The sequence below is a fragment of the Giraffa tippelskirchi genome, chromosome 11, assembly GCF_054371585.1.
Source record: "Giraffa tippelskirchi isolate mGirTip1 chromosome 11, T2T-mGirTip1v1.2.pri, whole genome shotgun sequence".
NCBI lineage: Eukaryota > Metazoa > Chordata > Mammalia > Artiodactyla > Giraffidae > Giraffa > Giraffa tippelskirchi.
In genome coordinates, this window is record NC_137285.1 from 35,059,265 (window position 1) to 35,079,080 (window position 19,816).

At 39.9% G+C, this 19,816-nt stretch overlaps 1 protein-coding gene across 1 annotated transcript in view; it reads left to right on the top strand.

The window, feature by feature from the left end:
* Positions 1 to 6,490: 6,490 nt before the first annotated feature.
* LOC145527245 (uncharacterized) overlaps positions 6,491 to 19,816 on the top strand; it is a 169,059-nt gene continuing 155,733 nt past the window's right edge. The window contains exon 1 of the mRNA XM_081544930.1: positions 6,491 to 6,552. The gene's annotated coding sequence lies outside the window, so the exon portion shown is untranslated. The remainder of the gene's footprint in view (positions 6,553 to 19,816) is intronic.

Sequence of the window (19,816 nt, forward strand, 5' to 3'; positions counted from 1 at the left end):
CAAGCATAGTAACAATTGATTTCATAATGTAACTGTGTATTTTTGAAAGATAAATTCTATTGTAAAGTTCTCAGTGATTTAGCAAGGATGACTGAAAACATTTAACATAATTGAAATACTTATACCATTGTCAATATGTTACTCTAATAATTGATTTAAAAAAAATAAACTTAAATCCAGTTTTAAAATGTTTGTCTTGACAAACATTAACAGGAAAATATTCAAACTATAACTAGTATATATACATAAACACTGGACATTTGCTGCTATAGTATGACCAGTAGAATTTATTGATTTTTATATTTCATCATGTTTTGAAGGAAAAGTGAATTTGAAGGATGTATTACTGTAATTATAAAATATTGTGTTTTGAGGCTCAATAGGGTCTCTCATGGGCTTCCCAGATGGTGCTAGTGGTAAAGAATCCGCCTGCCAGTGCAGGAGATGTAAGAGACATGGATTCTGTCCCTGGGGCAGGACGATCCCCTGGAGGAGGACATGGCAACCCACTCCAGTATTCTTGCCTGAAGAATCCCATGGACAGGAGAGCCTAGTGGGCTATAGTCCAGGGGGTCACGAAGAGTCGGACACTACTGAAGCAACTAAGCGTGCACGCACACAAGGTTTCCCATATAGATAGTTATTTAATCTCCACTGGGCTGTGAGCTGCGGCTTGAAGTGGCTGTTTGCCTGAGAATATTGACTACAGTATAAAGGATCATTCAACATGTTTTTACAGACTTAAAATAGAAAGACAGGTTTTACTTTTTTCCCATGTAGGAGAGAGTGGAACATTTTAAAATTCAGACACTTAAAAAGAATTCCAAGATAAAAGAAAGTGAGACTTGAAATTTCTAAGTAGTTCTGGGTCTTTTAGTCACAGTCCCCAAGTCATTTCTCATAAGGTGCTTTTATTTTTGGTAAATTACACACCTGCTCATATAAGATGAATTCTTATTTACAGTGTTTAAATATATGAGTTTAATTTAGAAAATTGTCAATAATTATTAAACAGCACTCAGTACAGAGTATGTCCCTAATAAAAAACAGTGCCATGTGCTGTTGTCACTAATACATAGAATGTACTCCTTTAGAACAACTTAGCTTCCCTAAACCACAGTTTCCTCTTCTGTAAGGGGTTATAATAAAATATTTTTCAAAAAGGTTTTTTATGGATTAAATGAGATAATGTCACAATGGTTTAGAATCTGTCCTGTGCTTTGCAAGTATGAGAACTTCCCTGGTGGCTCAGATGGTAAAGAATCTGCCTCCAACGTAGGGGATCCAGGTTCCATCCCCGGGTCGGGAGGATCCCCTAGAAGGAAATGGTTACCCACTCCAGTATTCTTCCCTGGAGAATTTGAAGAATTGTTGCCATTATTACTGATGTTTTGAATTAGAGTATCAGGAAAAACATCTAATTTCTTGCCCGAACTTTTCTGATTAGTGTGCAGTGGTCTACTTAGAGTTTATCACTCTCATTTTTTGAATATATGGATTCATCAGATTTCCTTTGATTATACTATACATAATTGTTTTGTGACTGTACTCTAGTAATACTTCCTATTTACTTGTTCATATCTACTGCTAGATTCTAGGTTAGACAGGCAGCTTGTCTATCACATTCATTGATCGTTCTACCCCAGTGTCTAGCATATGTGACTTAGCACCCAGTAGGTACTCAATTACATGTTGAATGAGTACCAGAACAGATAGGTAGTTATATACTTCCATTTCCTCAGGTAAAATGTTTTTCCCGTGTGGTTTTAAAACCTGCCTCAATTGTAACCTAAGGGCCTCCATGACTCATTCAGCCTACCAACCAAAAACACCAGGAGTGCCAATTACTGTAAAAGGTAATGTCTTCAGAAAGAAAAATTGTCTACCTACAGTAACTAAACAGAAACCACCTACCACTAAATTTCATGTTGACCCATGAACTACCAAAGAGCAGGAATTTTCCATCCCCATCTAAGAAGATTGCAATTTAACAAGTGGACTAAGTCACTTTGGAAGGTGTTTGGATTGGAGTAAAGAAAGTCATAGACACAAACTCATTAAAGCTATCTTGCATCTATAGTGTAGATTATAATGTGCTAAGTTCCCTTTGAGTGATGCATGATAAACAGAAGGCCCCACAGCTGCCCTCAAAGAGCTTGCTAGGAGATAAGTGCCTCAGAGACCATGGCAAGGAGATAAGTCTTAATTAGAGAAAGAAGGATTGATTCAAGAGTGTCTCAAGGACTAGCAGGTATACAAATTTTTGGCTCTTGAGGTTTCTCACAATATTCTCCTGGAGGAAAAAAAATAGCTGCGTTGATTTGGCGGGGGGAAGGATTTTAATCTTAGAATTAAGAATTATTTAATTCTTAATTTTGTTTCTACAGATGGAACATAAAAAGGTTGGGGTGGTTTCAGAAAAAAAGAGCCTAATAAACTTATTATACTCTGCTTTAAGGGGCTTCCCTGGTGGCTCAGCGTTAAAGAATCCCCCTGCAATGCAGGAAACACAGATTCAATCCCTGAGTGGGAAAGATCTCCTGGAGGAGGGCATAGCGACCCACTCCAGTATTCTTGCCTGGAGAATCCCATGGACAGAGGAGTCTGGCAGGCTGCAGTCCATAGTCTCGCAAAGAGTTGGACACAAGTGAAGTGACTACGCATGCACACGCTCTGTTTTGTATAGATTTTTGCTTCTTCTACATGGAAATGTAGCTGAGAATAGCTTTCAACCCAGGGTTATTCCTGTTTCTCTGTAGATGTAACAATTGGTAAACATAATGGTGGTTTCAGGGAGCCAACGAAAGACCTCATTCTGCCCAGAGTTTGAGGTGGGGGAGATGGAACTGGATCCTCTCATGCTCTTCAGTCCCGTCTTCCTCTCTGATGTAATCTCTTCCTTGTATGGACAGAAGAGGGTAAGACAGGTGGGACCAATCGACAGCAGTGTGGCCAGGCAAGAACAGGTTGGTGAGGTAAGTGGGACTGGGAGCTACTGAGAGAGGACACCACTGAAAAGTAAAAGGCCTGAAACAAGGTAGATTCAGGAAACAGTGAAATGAGGAGGACAGCTTGGATGCACAGAGATACCATGTGAGGAGTTCACATTTAGGCTGGGTTTAAAGCAAAGCGTTGCCAGTAGGACTGTCTTATAGCAATTGGACTGGAGCTAGACTTGAACATTTTCCTTAAACTGGTCACCTTTCCATACAGAAAATGCTTAGGTGAAGCACAGGCTGGGGCCTCATCCATCTCTCAAACTTAAAGGGAGCCAGTCCTGTAGGGATTTGTTTTGCCTCTATATCAGGACTGCGTTCTTCCTCATGTATTACTTGTAAGATAGACAGTGCAGCTCTAAACATCACATTCATGTTCATTCAAAACAGTAGGAGAGAGGTTAGGAGAAGGGGGTTAATGTTAACAGATTTTCTCTAATGTCTAGTTCCCAGAATGGTATCACTTGGTAACACTTGGGGATTCTAGCAAGGAAGACTGGGAAATAAACGGTTTAGCTTTTGCATCCTGTCAGATAGAGTCAGTAGAGATCTGGATCTGGGTGTTGAGGAACCAACATACAGTGTCTATCCCTGGCTCTGAAACACTCCTTACCACTTGCTCCCTTACTTCTCCATCCCTCATTCCAATATATTTTTAAGTAGAGAACATTTATGAATGTTTCTAGTGGAAATAGTCATCAGACTCACACAAGTCTTCATCTTGCATCCTCCCAGTCTGCTCAAATATCAAGGAAACCTGTTTCTCTTATCACCTTTCAGTCTACCTCAGACACCCACCATAAACCTCTCTTCTTTCCTGCCCCTGAATTTACAGCAAACCCACAGCAGTTCATTGGCCCACACATATAAGCATCCCAGAAGTACAGGAGGGTTTATTTTCCTGGCGCTAACACTTCTCTAGGAGTAGACAGGAGTCAGCATATCAATGCCCTGACCTTCTGCACTGAACCAGTCTTGACGGGTGTTTTTACATGCTTCTTTAAAGGGTCCCAGTTAGGTGCTCACAGTGGAAACCACTTCAACAAATCCCTCTTTCCTGGCTTTTCTTCCTCTGCCTTACTCTCCCTTCTCCTTAACTCCTGCTTCCTGAGATCAACACATGAGTAGGTGATGAGACCTGTATCTGTGTCTTTGTCCCAGGTCCTGCTTTGGAGGCAGGCTAAGGCAGATCTCTTCATTGGGACTTCTTGACAGTTTTTTTCTCTTGGCATTTCCACCATATCCTGCTCTTGACATACTCCCTTTTGAAGGGAAATAAAGCATAAAGTATGCTTTATTTTTCTATAGAAACTAAAAATGTAGGTGTGTGATTAATAATCCATTATACAAATGTAGATGTGTTTTTCTGTGGGGAGAAACAAATATATCAGAGAATATTCTTCTCTCGGAATTTCTGGTAGAACCCAGGTATTAATTGATTACTGTGTATGTGTGTGTGCCTAGAAGAATCAGCAACATGGAATTTTACAAAGCAGTCAGTGTGCCAAGTACCAGCTCCAGTGGTACAAGCTAAGGATCCACAATCAAGCAGAGACAGTTTCTGTTGTCAGATCACCAGGGAGTAGAGGTGGGGTATGGGGAAGGTCAGATCAGTGATAATCTGTGTGGTATGTGCTGTAAGAATCCACAGATCTTGATGACCAATGAAATGAGGAATGGAAATGAAAAAGATGTAAGGATTTTGGATGACCCCAAGCTTCCCATTTCGGGCGACTTGGGGGGGTGGGGTGGGTCATAGTTAACCAAGACAGAAAATATAAGCAAGTGTGAAAGTCATTAGTCATGTCTGACTATTTGTGACCCATGGACTGTAACCCTGCCAGCCTCCTCTGTCCATGGGATTCTCCCACTGGAGTGGGTGGCAACCCACTTTTCCTACTCCAGGGGATCTTCCTACTTCCCACCCCGTTTCCTACTCCAGGGGATCTTCCTGACCCAAGGATCAAACCCAGGACTCCTGCATTGCAGGCAGAGTCTTTACTGTCTGAGCCACATAAATTTGAAGAGAAAGACAATATATTGAGTTGTAAATATCTGTAAGTTATTCAGATAACGGAGATGTCTAGTAGACAGAAATATGGATCTAGAGTTAAAGAAGTCAGGGTTGAATGTAGATTTGGAAGTTATCAAGGCATAAAGGTAACACTTTATGATCAATATGAATAACTTGTTGTTGTGTTAGTCACTCAGTTGTGTCTGACACTTTGTGACCCATGGACTGGGGGCTGCCAGGCTTCTCCATCCATGGAATTTTCCAGGCAAGAATACAGGAGTGGGTTGCCATTTCCTTCTCCAAATGAATAACTTAGATCAACAGAAAAAGCAAACAGAAAAGCAAGAGGAAGATGAACCCCAGGAAATAGCAAGACTCATAAATGGGTTAAGGAATAAGAACAAGAAAAGAGACTGAGGAGGACTGACCACAGAGATAGGAGAAGAATAAAATGAAAGTGTTTTCTCAGGAGAAGGAGAAGCATCATTTTATCCTGATTTCTGTGTTATGGAATGGTCAGGTAGAACGGATAAAGACAAAAACCTTCAGCATTAAGGACTATAGAGATAGCAGTTTCAGTAGAAGGGTGGATGAAGTATCTGCTACATTATTTTCCTCGCCTCAACCTGTGTCTCCTTAGCAGGCATAAAGTAGGGCACCTACTAGCACCTCTATTTATAGTATCAGTTTCTACTGACAACCAGAAGCAGATTTCTTCACTTTTCCTTTTTCCTTCTTCCCAAGCATATTGAGATTAATCTTCCTCCTATGTGAAGTATTATTCTCTTCTCCCCTACATATCCTATAGAAGATAACTACTATTTCTTGGCTTTTTTGCACAACAAATTCTGGTTAAAAAAAAAAAGTAAACACCTTTCTATTCTTATCTGAACAGAAGCTCTCTGGACAGTTTCATTTGTATTAGTGAACTTTGCAAATAATATTCCTATTGTACCCTCCCTCCATCATCAAGTCTGTGTGCACACGTCAGATGATCTGGTTAAAGACAATTTGATTTAAAAAAATTTGATTGAAAAGACAAAGTGGTAGGCACCCAGAACTGATTGTAAACTCATATTTCCAGTTACTTGTTTTACATCCTTTGTATTTTGATGTTTATTTTACTTTATAATGCCAAGTCACATAAAGAGACAGTAACAGAGCACACCCCCTGTGCAGCCCTTAGCACACCGCTGTTGCTGTTGTCCCACACCCCCGTTACCAGGCAATATTTATTACTTGGAGACCACTAATGGTTGCTGGGCCATTGGTTGGTGCCACAATGTGCCCCTCCCCCAAGTGAGCAACTGTCAATGAGTGACTGTTAGTGGTCCTGCTCAGCCATTGGTTGCTGCTTCAGTGGGCCCCTCCCCCAAGCGACCAACTGTCAATGAGTGACTGTTAGTGGTCCTGCTCAGCCACTGGTTGCTGCTTCAGTGGGCCCCTCCCCCAAGCGACCAACTGTCAATGAGTGACCGTTAGTGGTTCAGCGGTCAGCCAATGGTCGACGGAGTGGTGGTCACCAGGCAGGCAGAGAGTGAGGTAAGAGACAGATCCCAGCCTTCTTCCTGGGGCCCTCCAGCTCACCAGGCTTCTGGATGGGGGAACAGGCAGGGCGCTGTGTCCTGTAGAGCTCCAGAGCCCTCGCCAAGGCCACCTACTGCCCCGGCCCAGGCTTTGAGGTGATGGTGAACCTCTCCCCCATCCCTGCCTGTGTAACCTAAGGGCAGCGACCTCTCTCTCTAGGTCATAGTCTGCAGGTCCCGGCGCCTGCCACCTGAGTGGCCTGAGGAGCCCAGGGCCAGTTGGATCCTGGGCACCTGGCTTCCTCAGCAATGATAACTGGCCCTGAGGAAGTCACCAGCTGAGATCTACTCCTCTTAGCTAGGACCTGGACCTTGGAGGGTGAAAGCTGTGTCTGAGGATCTGGCCTTTTCTTGTCAGAATAGAGAATAACATTCGTTTGGTGAGATTTACGAGAACACCATTACTGACCATGACCTGACCTTTAGAATAAAGGATTTGACACCCAAGAAGTTTGCAAAAACTAACCACACCCTTCCCTCACCTTTCCTAGAAAAGGGCTTTGCTGAAAACTTTTCGAGGAGTTTGGGATTTTTTTAGAGCTTGAGCAGCCCATCTCATTGCATGGTCCTCAAACCTTTCTCTGTTCCAAACTCTGACATTTTGGTATTATTCGGCCTCACTGTGTGTCCGGCACATGGACTTGTGTTTAGGTAACAGGACTAGTCCTGCAATATTGGAGGCTTTCTAAGTGCAGAAAAATTACAACAGCAATAGCAAAAAAAAAAAAACCCACAAAAAACCCGAATGTTTTTCTTTTACAAAATGGTTATGGGAATCACATAAGATCAGAAATAAATTGTGATGTGAAGCATAATACAGGTCACAGCAATCTGTTTAGCCCTAAGGCAGTAAACACTAAGAGAGACTGGATAACTGCTTCTTGTGATATGAGTTGGTTGTGTGAATGTAAGCTTTAAGCTTCAGAGAACTATGTGGAAGCTGGTTTGGGGATTTAGCAAGTTGATTACAAAGTTGGTAAGGTTCTAATCTAGAGAGACATCTAGATGGAAAAGACAACCAGAAATGTGTAAATGGGAAAGGGAAATTTGAAGAAAAATTGAGGCTGGAGGAGATTTGAGAGTCCATCCACTGTGGGGAACTGTGGGGCTGGTTAAGATTAGCAAGGTAGAATACAGGGTGAGATAAAAGAAGGTTTGATAATATCCATTTCCCAATCTTCCACAATATAGAATGCGAACTTTTAGCTAAGCACATCATCACCTCATGAAATCAAAGACCACACTTCTCAGCTCACCATAGAGCTGTTGATCACATGATCAAGTTCTTTTTGAATTATGTGTTGTCAGGAGTGTTTATAAAACTTCTAGGACAGAGCATGCCCTCTTTCTCCTTCCTGGTGCCTGGAATGCAGAGGCAGTGGCTGACTCTAGCCGTCATGTTGGCATGGGGTGGCCTTGAGGAAGTCACATGCAGTGGGCCAAGTAGTAGAAGGACCTGTGTTTCTGTTGAAATTATAAGCCTGCTATGTACCTACTCTGGACATTCTGTAAACTAGATTTTCTTTTACTGGAAAGAATAAACCCTTGTGTGTGGAAGCCAAAGTCTTCATTACTTTCAACTGAACATAATCTAATACAGATTCAGGGTGTAAACAAGGAAGAAGTACTAAAGAAAAAGACAAAGAAGGCAAAATCAGAGAGGTTAAAATAGGCGGATTAGGACAGGGTATATCAGAGAACCAATGGGAAAAAAGATGGAAGGATATGAAGGTTTAATACCTTCTGAAGGTTTTAAATACTAAAGAGAGAATGATCATATTTCTTTGTAAGTATATTAAACTTGTGAGGAAAACAAATTATTTATTAATCATAACTGATTGTGCATCATTTATTTAGTGTTGCAAAACACCTAGAGCTTACAATTTTCCATTATTCTAAAAGACTATATTTTACTTTATAATGCATTTCTTAATTCTCTTTCAATTGAGGCTAACCTGAGCCAGAAACCCTCATAAATTGTATTTCATGTTTCAATTTGACTATAATGACTGTATTATATAATGGATAGTGGCAGAGAAGCAGCAAAAATTCTGTACATGTATGTATTTTGGATATAAACTCTTTATTGGTCATATCATTTGCAAACATTTTCTCCCATTCACTAGGTTGTCTCTTCATTTTGTCAATGGTTTCCTTTGCTGTGCAAAAGCTTTTAAGTTTAAATTATGTCTCATTTGTTTATTTTTGCTTTTGCTTCTTTTACCTTCTTTATATTTGGTGTGAGAAAATGTTCTAATTATTTTTTTTTTTATGTGTAGCTATCCGGTTTCCCTAGCATCATATGTCTTTTCCTCATTGTATATTCCTGCCTCCCTTGTCATAGATTAATTGTCCACAAATGTGCAGATTTGCTTCTGGGCACTCTATTCTATTTCATTTACTTATGTTTCTGTTTTTGTGTCAATACTATACTGTTTTTATTACTGTAGCCTTGTTGTATAGTCTGAAGTCAGGCAGCATAATACCTCAAGCTTTGTTGTTCTTTCTCAAGATTTCTTTGGCTAAACAGAGTCTTTTGCAGTCCCATATAAACTTTAAGATTATTCTAGTTCTGTGAAAAATGTCATGGATATTTTCATAGTGATTGTATTAAAGCTGTATATTTCTTTGGGACAGCTCTTACAACTCAACATCAAAAAACAGAACACCTGATTAAAAATGGGCAGAAGACCTGAATAGAAATTCTTCCAACAAAGACATACAGATGGCCAACAGGCACATGAAAAGATGCTCAACATTGCTAGTCATCAGAGAAATACAAAATAAAATCACAATGAGATATCACCTCATACCTGTCAGAAAGGCTATCATCAAAAAGACCACAAATAACAAAAACTGAGAAGGATATGGGGAACAGAGAACCCTCATACATCATTGGCAGGAAGGTAAATTGGTGCAGCATCTATGGAAAACAGTATGAAGATTTCTCCAAACTAAGAACTACTATATGATCCAGCAGTTCCTCTCCTGAGTATATATCCAAAGAAAACGAAAACACTGTTTGGAAAAGATACATGTACCCAGTATTCATAGCAGCATTATTTACAGTAGCCAAGATATGGAAGCAACCTGTGTCCATCAGTAAATGATCGGATTAAGAAGATGTGACATACACACATACACACAGGAATATTAATCAGCCATAAAAAAGAATGAAATTTTGCCATTTGTAACAATATAGGTGGACCTGGAGGGTATTATGCTTAATGAAATAAGTCAGACAAAAAGACAAATAAAAATAACATACAATTTTGTGTTATCACTTATATATGGAATCTAAAAATGAAACAAACATGAATATAACAACAAAAAAAGACTCACAGATATAGGGTCCAAACTAGTGATTACCAGTGGAGAGAGGGGAGTAGGGAAGGGACAAGATAGGGATAGGGGATTAAGAGGTACAGCTTCTATGTATAAGATAAATAAGCTACAAGGTTGTATTGCATAGCACAGGTAATATAACCAATATTTTATAACTTTAAATGGAGTATAATGTATTAAAATATCGAATCACCATATACCTGAAGCTAATATAATATTTTAAATCAGCTATACTTTAATAAAAAATATCTCTGTGCAAAATGAAATTTATAAGCCTCTAGAAAATTTAATGGTAGTGAATACCTTAGGTATTCTGAATGATACAATTGTACTGGATTTTTTGTGTAGGGTTCAGTATCTTTGTTCTAAGCCAGGAAATTTATGTCTATCTTATTGATAATGTTCATCTCATAAAATGAGGATACTGACTGGAATATAATTTTATTAAAAGAGAGTTTCATATCAGTTCAGTTGCTGAGTTGTATCTGACTCTTTGCATCCCCATGGACTGCAGCATGCAAGGCTTCCCTGTCCATCACCAACTCCTGGAGCTTACTCAAACTCATGTCCATCGAGTCGGTGATGCCATCCAATCATCTCATTTTCTGTCGTCCCTTTCTCCTCCCACCTTCAATCTTTCCCAGCATCAGGGTCTTTTCCAATGAGTCAGGTCTTCACATCAGGTGACCAAAGTGTTGGAGTTTCAGCTTCAGCATCAGTCCTTCCAATGAATATTCAGGACTGATCTTCTTTAGGATGGATTGGTTGGATCTCCTTGCAGTCCAAGGGACTCTCAAGAGTCTTCTCCAACACCACAGTTCAAAAGCATCAATTCTTCGGCACTCAGCTTTCTTCACAGTCCAACTCTCACATCCATACATGACGACTGGAAAAACTATAGCCTTGACTAGATGGACCTTTGTTGGCAAAGTAATGTCTCTGCTTTTTAATATGCTATCTAGGTTGGTCATAACTTTCCTTCCAAAGAGTAAGCGTCTTTTAATTTCATGGCTGCAGTCACCATCTACAGTGATTTTGGAGCCCAAAAAAATAAAGTCTGACACTGTTTCCACTGTTTCCCCATCTATTTCCCATGAAGTGATGGGACCGGATGCCATGATCTTTGTTTTCTGAGTGTTGAGCTTTAAGCCAACTTTTTCACTCTCCTCTCTCACTTTCATCAAGAGGCTTTTTAGTTCTTCTTCACTTTCTGCCATAAGGGTGGTGTCATCCGCATATCTGAGGTTATTGATATTTCTCCCGGCAATCTTGATTCCAGCTTGTGTTTCTTCCAGCCCAGCGTTTCTCATGATGTACTCTGCATAAAAGTTAAATAAGCAGGGTGACAATATACAGCCTTGACGTATTCCTTTTCCTATTTGGAACCAGTCTGTTGTTCCATGTCCAGTTCTAACTGTTGCTTCCTGACCTGCATACAGGTTTCTCAAGAGGCAGGTCAGGTGGTCTGGTATTCCCATCTCTTTCAGAATTTTCCACAGTTTATTGTGATCCACATAGTCAAAGTCTTTGGCATAGTCAATAAAGCAGAAATAGATGTTTTTCTGGAACTCTCTTGCATACTAATTTGATATTTCTATATATTATACACATACAAAGTTATTATAATATCATTGACTGTATTTACAATATATTGACTATGTGTGTGTGCTCAATCTCTCAGCAGCGTCTGATTCTTTGTGACCCCATGGACTGTAGCCCGCCAGGCTCCTCTGCCCATGAAATTTTCCAAGCAAGAATATTAGAGTGAGGTGCCATTTCCTCTTCCAGGGGATCTTTCAAACTCAGGAATCGAACCTGAATCTTTTGCATCTCCTGCTTTGGCAGGTTGATTCTTTACCACTAGTGCTACCATATTATTGACTATAATGCTGTACATTATATTCTTACGACTTAGAATATAATGGTAGTTTGTGCCTCTGACTCCCCTTCACCTATTTTGCCCATCTGACTTATTCTTTATATTAACTTGGAGTTACCATATTTTAAATCCATTATAATAGTAATGACCTACTTCTGATAGTATATTAAACTTAGAGTATCTAATTAAGAAGAAATTAAGAAAATATCTAATTAGGAAGAAAGAAAGAACAGGATATTATAGTCAACTGAATTTTCTGGACAACCCAGAATTAAATAAAATGCTTTTAGTTTCAACTGCTACATTTGAGAGAGTCACTTTACATTATATTCTTTCCAGTCTTTGTAATTAAGGTACAATATACTACAACTGTAACTGCATATTTTGATGCTTAATTTTCAGTGTCTGAGAACAGTTTGAAACTATAGCTGTAGAAAGAATGGGGATTATATCCTGCAATTCAACTCTTGATATTATAGATAAAGAACTGAGGCTCTGAAAAGTCAATGGCATATACACATGCATGCATCCACATATGCATTCATAATAGGATGCAGATTTATCCAAGTATCAAACTAAACAACTGTTATTTTTATAAGATCTCAAGGAGAGTTTAATCAAACACAAGAATTTTAATTTTTAACAAATATGATCATCATGAATTTTCCTCAACTCACTCATACAAACAAAATTCATATTCATTCTCTTTCACATAATATAGTCAAAGTTACCCATAGGTTGATGATTGTAGAACTGGATGTTTGAACCTGTAGTATTTTGAAGTCTCTAAAGAACCTTCTAGGGAAAGTCAGAATTATTTTTAATGAGCAGAGTAAGAGAAAAGAGAGGACAGTCGTGTGCTAATAATATTGATGCCCTCCAAACTGAATTCATAACCTATGCGTTTGACAAGGAGGCTTCTCTGGCAGGGCTTTATACTTAACCTTTGTGGTGGGTTTCTGGACCAGCTCTGTTTTGGTTAAATAGCATAATCAGTAGATGCTCTATAACTACCCAATTTGTAGAATGTTAGGTCTGCACCTTGAATTTGTTGATCTGCTATTGTTTCTGCCTCAAAATACACAATGCTGTTGTATGTTGATTTATATTTATGATAAAACTGTTACCGATTTCTTTAGCAGGTGAAACAGCATTGTTCTTCTTCCATTATTGTCCCAAAACACCATATTGGCCCTCCATCCCCCATGTCTGGATAATATGTGAGGCAGATTCCAGTGTTTTCAAGTTATTTTGGGACATCAGAACATCCTATTTTCAGCTATAGAAGGACAGTCAACCTAATGTCAAAATTTAAATCTTTCATCCAATTAAAGCTTCTCCATTCCCCCGCCTTCCAGCTTGAAATTAACTCATGGCTTTAAACCTGCTTTTGGGAGCGTGTGGTCTCCTTTCTCTCCTCCTGCAAACACACCTCTTTCCTACATTTGACTCCTTCTAGATCAGTGGCAGAGGAGAGATAAGAAGTAAAGGGTGGTGCTTTAATTAGTTGGTGCTGTTGACCCTGCTTTCTCACACTGGGATTCAAATGATGGCTCTTTCCTGGTACATACTGGTGAATTCCTCAGAGATGTTTGTCCACTTTCCCTAGTTCTTGACAGGCAATTCTTTCCCCAGATGACCTCTTGTGATACCCCATCAGCTCCTATCCCTGGAGGTAACCCCATACAGAATTGTTCTGCCAGGATTCCCTCACCCCAGTGGACAGCCTTTGGGCTAGAGCCTTTCAAGGGTGGCTCTCACTTGGTCACATCACTGCCTGTTCACTGGGAGCTGACAACCTGAGGAACATTTGGCATCCTTGCCCTGCTCCATCCTACTGCTGCCCTATACCCTTGCCTTGCCATCTTGGGCTACTCTGATTTCTTCTTTGGATGTACCCTAAGCTCCTGGGATTTGACCCCCAAACTCATCTATGTGCTCTCTGGTGGTGGAGCACATAGTAAGGGATGTTGACTCAGCCCTTGTTCTAACTGACAACTGCAGTCTCTTGGAGAATTTCACTTGGAGTTTCCCTCACCCACTTAGGGGACATGTAGCCCGAATCTTCCCTCACAGGGAGGATGGGAAAAATACCTTTTCTACTGTGAACTATGCAAGGATTCCTCTTCCTAGGGAATCCTTAGTTTGCTCTAATACAGTGTGTGTGGGTAAAGGTCACCAAACTAGATTGGATACTTCCCAGCAAGTCATGACTCTTTAGAGTGTAGAGGAATTCCCCATTATTTTCAGCTTTCTGCTTTATTTGAAATTTCAAGGCAATAGAAGAAGTTCTATTCCACTTGTGTTTGATTATGTGCAGTAATTTTCATGGGTTGTGTATAAAATGAAAAAGTTGAATTAGCTCATTGTTCTGAGGTCACTTCTATTAGTAAAAAAAATCCTAGTACTTATCCTGAATTCCTTTATTTGATAGTCTAGCTTCTTGAGAAAATAAATCAGGAAATAACCCCCTAAAGTCCTCAGAACAATTAAAAATAATATTTAAACCTCCCCTCTCCCCAGCACACACAAGCCTGAGTACTTATTTAGCAGGAAATTCCCCTGGGTCTTTCCTCAGTCCCTATTTACTCTGCCTTTCATATACTGCTCAGATTTAAGTCTTTGAATACTACAAAGCTAGTGTTCTTTTGTTTGCAAGTGACAGAATTCACCCCAAAAATGCTTATCAGTTAGGATTCTATTAGTTGCAAGCAATCAAAAACCCAAGTCAAAATGCCATTTAAAAGTAAAGGAAATGTTTCATCTATGTAAGTGACATATCTAGAGGCTTCCAGCAAAGTTGGATCCAGATTCTCACCAAGAATCTGTTTTTTTTTTCTTTCTGCATGGTTTTGGCTTTATCTTAAATACAACTTCCCTTATAGTTGTAAGATGTCTGTCAGAAGCACCTGACACTTAAAGTCTCCTCCATTATGTTCATCAAATATCTTTTTTTGCTAACTCCTAAGAATGACAAAAGGAACTTTCTCAGAAGCTTCCAGAAAAAAATCTCTTAATAGGTCAGTCAGGACAAATTAGGTCATGTGTTCACTTCTGCATCAATAACCCTATCCAGGATAATGAGGCGTGCTAACTGGCTTCAGTCTGGACTCACTGTAGAACTGAGATTTAGGATCAGTTCTACTCAAAACATAGGATTGGAAATATGGCAAACTATTAGGAAGGAGGAAGTAAAGAATGGACACTGGGGAAGCATCAAGAAATCAACAATCAGCAACAATCCACTGTATCAACATAAGGGATAAAGCAGGACTTATTATCAGAAGATGGAGATGTCTTAGAGAATCTGAGATTCTCTAAGGAGTGTTCTGGGCCTGAAGAAGGAATTGAATTGGTAATAAGTCCATTGTGAATCCTTGCACTTTTTTATTGCCTCATAATGACCCAGATAACCACGATGGTGTGATCACTCATCTAAAGCCAGACATCCTGGAATGTGAAGCCAAGTGGGCCTTAGGAAACACCACTACGAAGAAAGCTAGTGGAGGTGATGGAATTCCAGTTGAGCTATTTCAAATCCTAAAAGATGATGCTGTTGAAGTGCTGCACTGAATATGACAGCAAATTTGGAAAGCTCAGCAGTGGCCACAGGACTGGAAAAGGTCAGTTTTCATTCCAACCCCAAAGAAGGGCAATGCCAAAGAATGATCCAACTACCACAGAATTGTACTCATCTCACATGCCAGCAAACTAATGCCCAAATTCTACAAACTAGGCTTCAACAGTACATGAACAGAAAAATCCCAGATGTTCAAGCTGGATTTAGAAAAGTCAGAGGAACCAGAGATCAAATTGCCAACATCCGTTGTATCATGAAAAAAGCAAGAGAGTTCCAGAAAAGCATCTATTTCTGCTTCATTCACTATGTTAAAGCCTTTGACTGTGTGGATCATAATGAACTGTGGAAAATTCTTAAAGAGATGGGAATACCAGACCACCTTACCTGCCTCCTGAGAAACCTGTATACCTGTCAAGAAGTAACAGTTAGAACCAGACATGGAACAATGAACTGGTTCAAAATGGGGGAAGGAGTACATCAAGGCTGTATATTGTCACCCTGCTTATTTAACTTTTCTGCAGAGAACATCATGTGAAATGCCAGGCTGAGTGAAGCAGAAGCTGGAATCAAGATTGCCGGGTGAAATATCTACAACCTCACATATGCAGATGACACCACCCTTATGGCAGAAAGCAAAGAGGAACTAAAGAACCTCTTGATGAAGGTGAAAGAGAAGAGAGAAAAAGCTGGCTTAAAATGCAACATTCAGAAAACTAAGATCATGGCACCCGGTCCCATCACTTCATGACAAATAGATGGAGAAACAATGGAAACAGTGACAGACTTTATTTTCTTGGGCTCCAAAATCACTGCAGTTGGTGACTGCAGCCATGAAGTTAAAAGATGCTTGCTCCTTGGAAGAAAAGCTGTGACAAACCTAGATAGCATATTAAAAAGCAGAGACATCACTTTGCCGATAGTCAAAGCTATGGTTTTTACAATAGTCATGCAGGGATGTGAGAAGTGGCCCATAAAGAAGGCTGAACACTAAAGAATTGATGCTTTTGAACTGTGGTATTGGGAAAGACTCTTGAGAGTCCCTTGGACTGCAAGGAGATCCAACCAGTCAATCCTAAAGGAAATCAACCCTGAATATACATTGGAAGGACTGATGCTGCATCTCCAACACTTTGGCCACCTGATGCTAAGAGCTGACTCATTGGAAAAGACCTTGATGCTGGGAAAGATTGAAGACAGGAGGAGAAGGGGATGACAGAAGCAGAGATGGTTGGATGGCATCACCGACTCAATGGACATGAGTTTTAGCGAGCTCCAGGAGATGTTGAAGGACAGGGGAGTCTGGTGTGCTGCAGTTCATGGGGTCACAAAGAGTTGGACACAACTGAGTGACTGAACAACATTTCTTCCTTCTTATTAAGTGTCTGCTTTATAAAGGACGGGCCATGTGATGGGCTTATATGACAGCTTCTCAGTTCATGTATCACAGTTACAGACACACCGAGAATTTAACACTCTCTAGCTCCAGAATCCACATTACCCAAGAAGGACCCCTGGTTAACCTAATCAGAGGCACAGATCACCATTAAAAAAGAACTTGTTTTTCCTAGGAATCTGTGTATCAGGGAGTGTTAAGGGGACCTCCAGGACCTTGGCAGCTTTAACACAAAATGTCTGCCTCAGCAGTAACCACCTGAGACTGATACATCACTGTACCCTGTCTGCAATAAGAGAAAGAAAAGGAATTTACAGATCAGACACAAGAATCTAAGAGTATGGCAAAGCATCAAAACAGACAGCTCCACATAACTCAATGGACCGTATTCATGATGATAATTCCGGGTTATTATACTGGGTTCACTCTATTCTAGTTAAATTGAAATTTTACTCTTGTGGAATAAGGTATGGCCATTATTATACTAGTTAATATAACCTACAGCCTCCCTATTTGGTCTTCTGTGGTTTCCTTAATCACTATACATTGTCCAGATTGATTGTTAAGATTCCCTTCATTATGTGTATCTGTAGTTATCTCTGACACTGATTCTGAATCACTACAACTGTTTCTAACATGAATCCTTTCAACAAATATTTCCTTCTTACTAAACACTGTGCTTGCCTTCTCCCATAATGTATTCAGTTTTATCTATATAATTTTGACTGGCTGATGAAGGTGTGTGTGTTATTTATCTTAGTTCCCAGAGGTAGATTTGTTGTAAAACTATTTGTAGATTTCCTTATTCCCAGGTTCTGGTTACAAAACTCAATATATCTGCTGAATGATTTGTCTATGTTGAAGTCTGATTCACTTGAGAAGTAATGTTGTATCTGTGTTGAAGGGCCCTCAAGCACATAGTGCTGGAATAAACAAACAGACTTATTACCAGAGAAATGAAAATAAATTATTCTCATCTGTCAGTGTGGCAGGAATGCTGAGAAGCTAGACACAGGATTGCCTCCCTTGAGGCTTTGTTCTGCCTTTCCTTAACTTGGTCTAGATTCACAGACCCTTCTGGAGAGAGGACAGCAGGGTGGGTAAGAATGCAGACTCTAGTGTCAGGATACTTGGTAGCGATCAAGAACATGAGCTAGCTTAGAATTTCACTTGTTTCTCTGAGAAAGTCTGGGAGAAGTATTAGCCTTTTTCTCACTCAGTTTTTTCCTTTATACAAGGGTACTAATAATAAAGGGCTTCCCATCTGACTCAGTGGTAAAGAATCCCCCTGCCAATGCAGGAGACATGGGTTCAATCCCTGGGTTGGGAAGATCCACTGGAAAAGAAAATGGCAACCTACTCCAGTATTCTTGCCAGAATAATCCCATGGACAGAGGGGTCTGGTGGGCTATAGTCCATGGGGTCACAAAAGTCAGACACAACTTGACAACTAAACAACAACAACAATAATGATACCACCTACCTCCTAGGGCGGTTGTGTGTGTGTTTGTGTGTGCTCAGTCATGTCTGACTCTTTGTGCCCCCTGGACTGTAGCCCACCAGGCTCCTCTGTCCCTGGAATTCTCCAGGCAAGAATGCTGGAGTAGGTTGTCATTTGCTTTTCCAGGGAATCTTCCCAACCCAGGGATCAAACCCACATCTCTTGCATCTCCTGTATTGTCAGATGGATTCTTTACCACTGTGCCACCTGGGAAGCCCAGGAAACCCTAGGGCAGTTATAAAACTCCAAATTAAGAGTTTAGTATAATGCCTATGTTCATTACACTGCCCTCTATAAATTTCTCTTCCTTTCATCCTCCTTCCTAACCTGTTTTCTTTTCTTTTAGAAAAAGGAAACTTTTATTTGTGAATAGGCATTAAACTTCAATTTGATACATATCACAGGTAATCTGCTAAAAGATTGCAAAGAAGTCAAGAAATCTCATCCCAGTATATAGATATACAGATACAACCAATTACATACAGGTTTTCAAGGTAAACAATAACTAGTCCAGGTAAGATGATTTGATAGCATAACTGATTCACTTTACTGTACCCCTGAAACTAACACAACATTCACTGTGAATCTACTATACTCCAATAAAAACTTTTAAGCAAACAAACAGAAAAGTTTCAGGTGTACAACATAATGATTTGATATTTGTATATATTGCAGAATAATCACCACAGTAAGTCTAATTTTTTTCAGTCTTAATGAATCTTTGTAAACCAATGTTAAGACATCTGGAAAATTTCTCTATCCTTGACTATAAAATCAACCTTACACTTTTCTGAGAATCAACTCTCTTAGTGAAATCCTAAGTCTCTTGGTCAGTTCAGGTTCCTTTCTAAAGAGCAAAGGCCAAATTCCTTAGTGGCGACTGGTGCTTTCTTCTGATCTAGAGATGAGATCGCAGGCCTGTTCTTCCTCTCTGTTTTCTGGAAAACGCCTGGTAACCCTCTGATGCTAATTAAGAATTAAATAGTAATCACAGTTTGAGTTAAAGACTAAACAGTGACTCTGTGTGTCATAATACTTACCCTTCTTTGGCATTACCTTTATTTATAGTGACAAGCTCTTATAATCAAAGTAGAGCAAATACTATACCCACATACTAAAAGCAAACACTTAGGGATAATGGGATAAAGCAGCTGCCCCTGAGACAGGGTCCGGGAGTCACCATGCTCCACACAGCCACCAGAGCCTGTCGGAGCTGACTTCAGGAGTCTGACTCACACTAACCAAACTCACAGTACACAGATCAAATGCCCAAGAACCTTTGTTTATAATAAACAGGAAAGTCACTCAGCAGACTGGATATTTGTAGTTAAGTAATTCTTAGCTTCCTTTCAAGTTCAGAGACCCCCTTTAGCCTGCAGTGCTCTCACAGTACTGTCTGAAGGGATTTAGTTCTAAGAAATACCTCACCATCATAACTTTGTGATTTGTACCCAAAGGAGGCCCTTATATAATGTAATGATCTCTGGGTCTCTATTTTATTTACATATCACATCACAACATG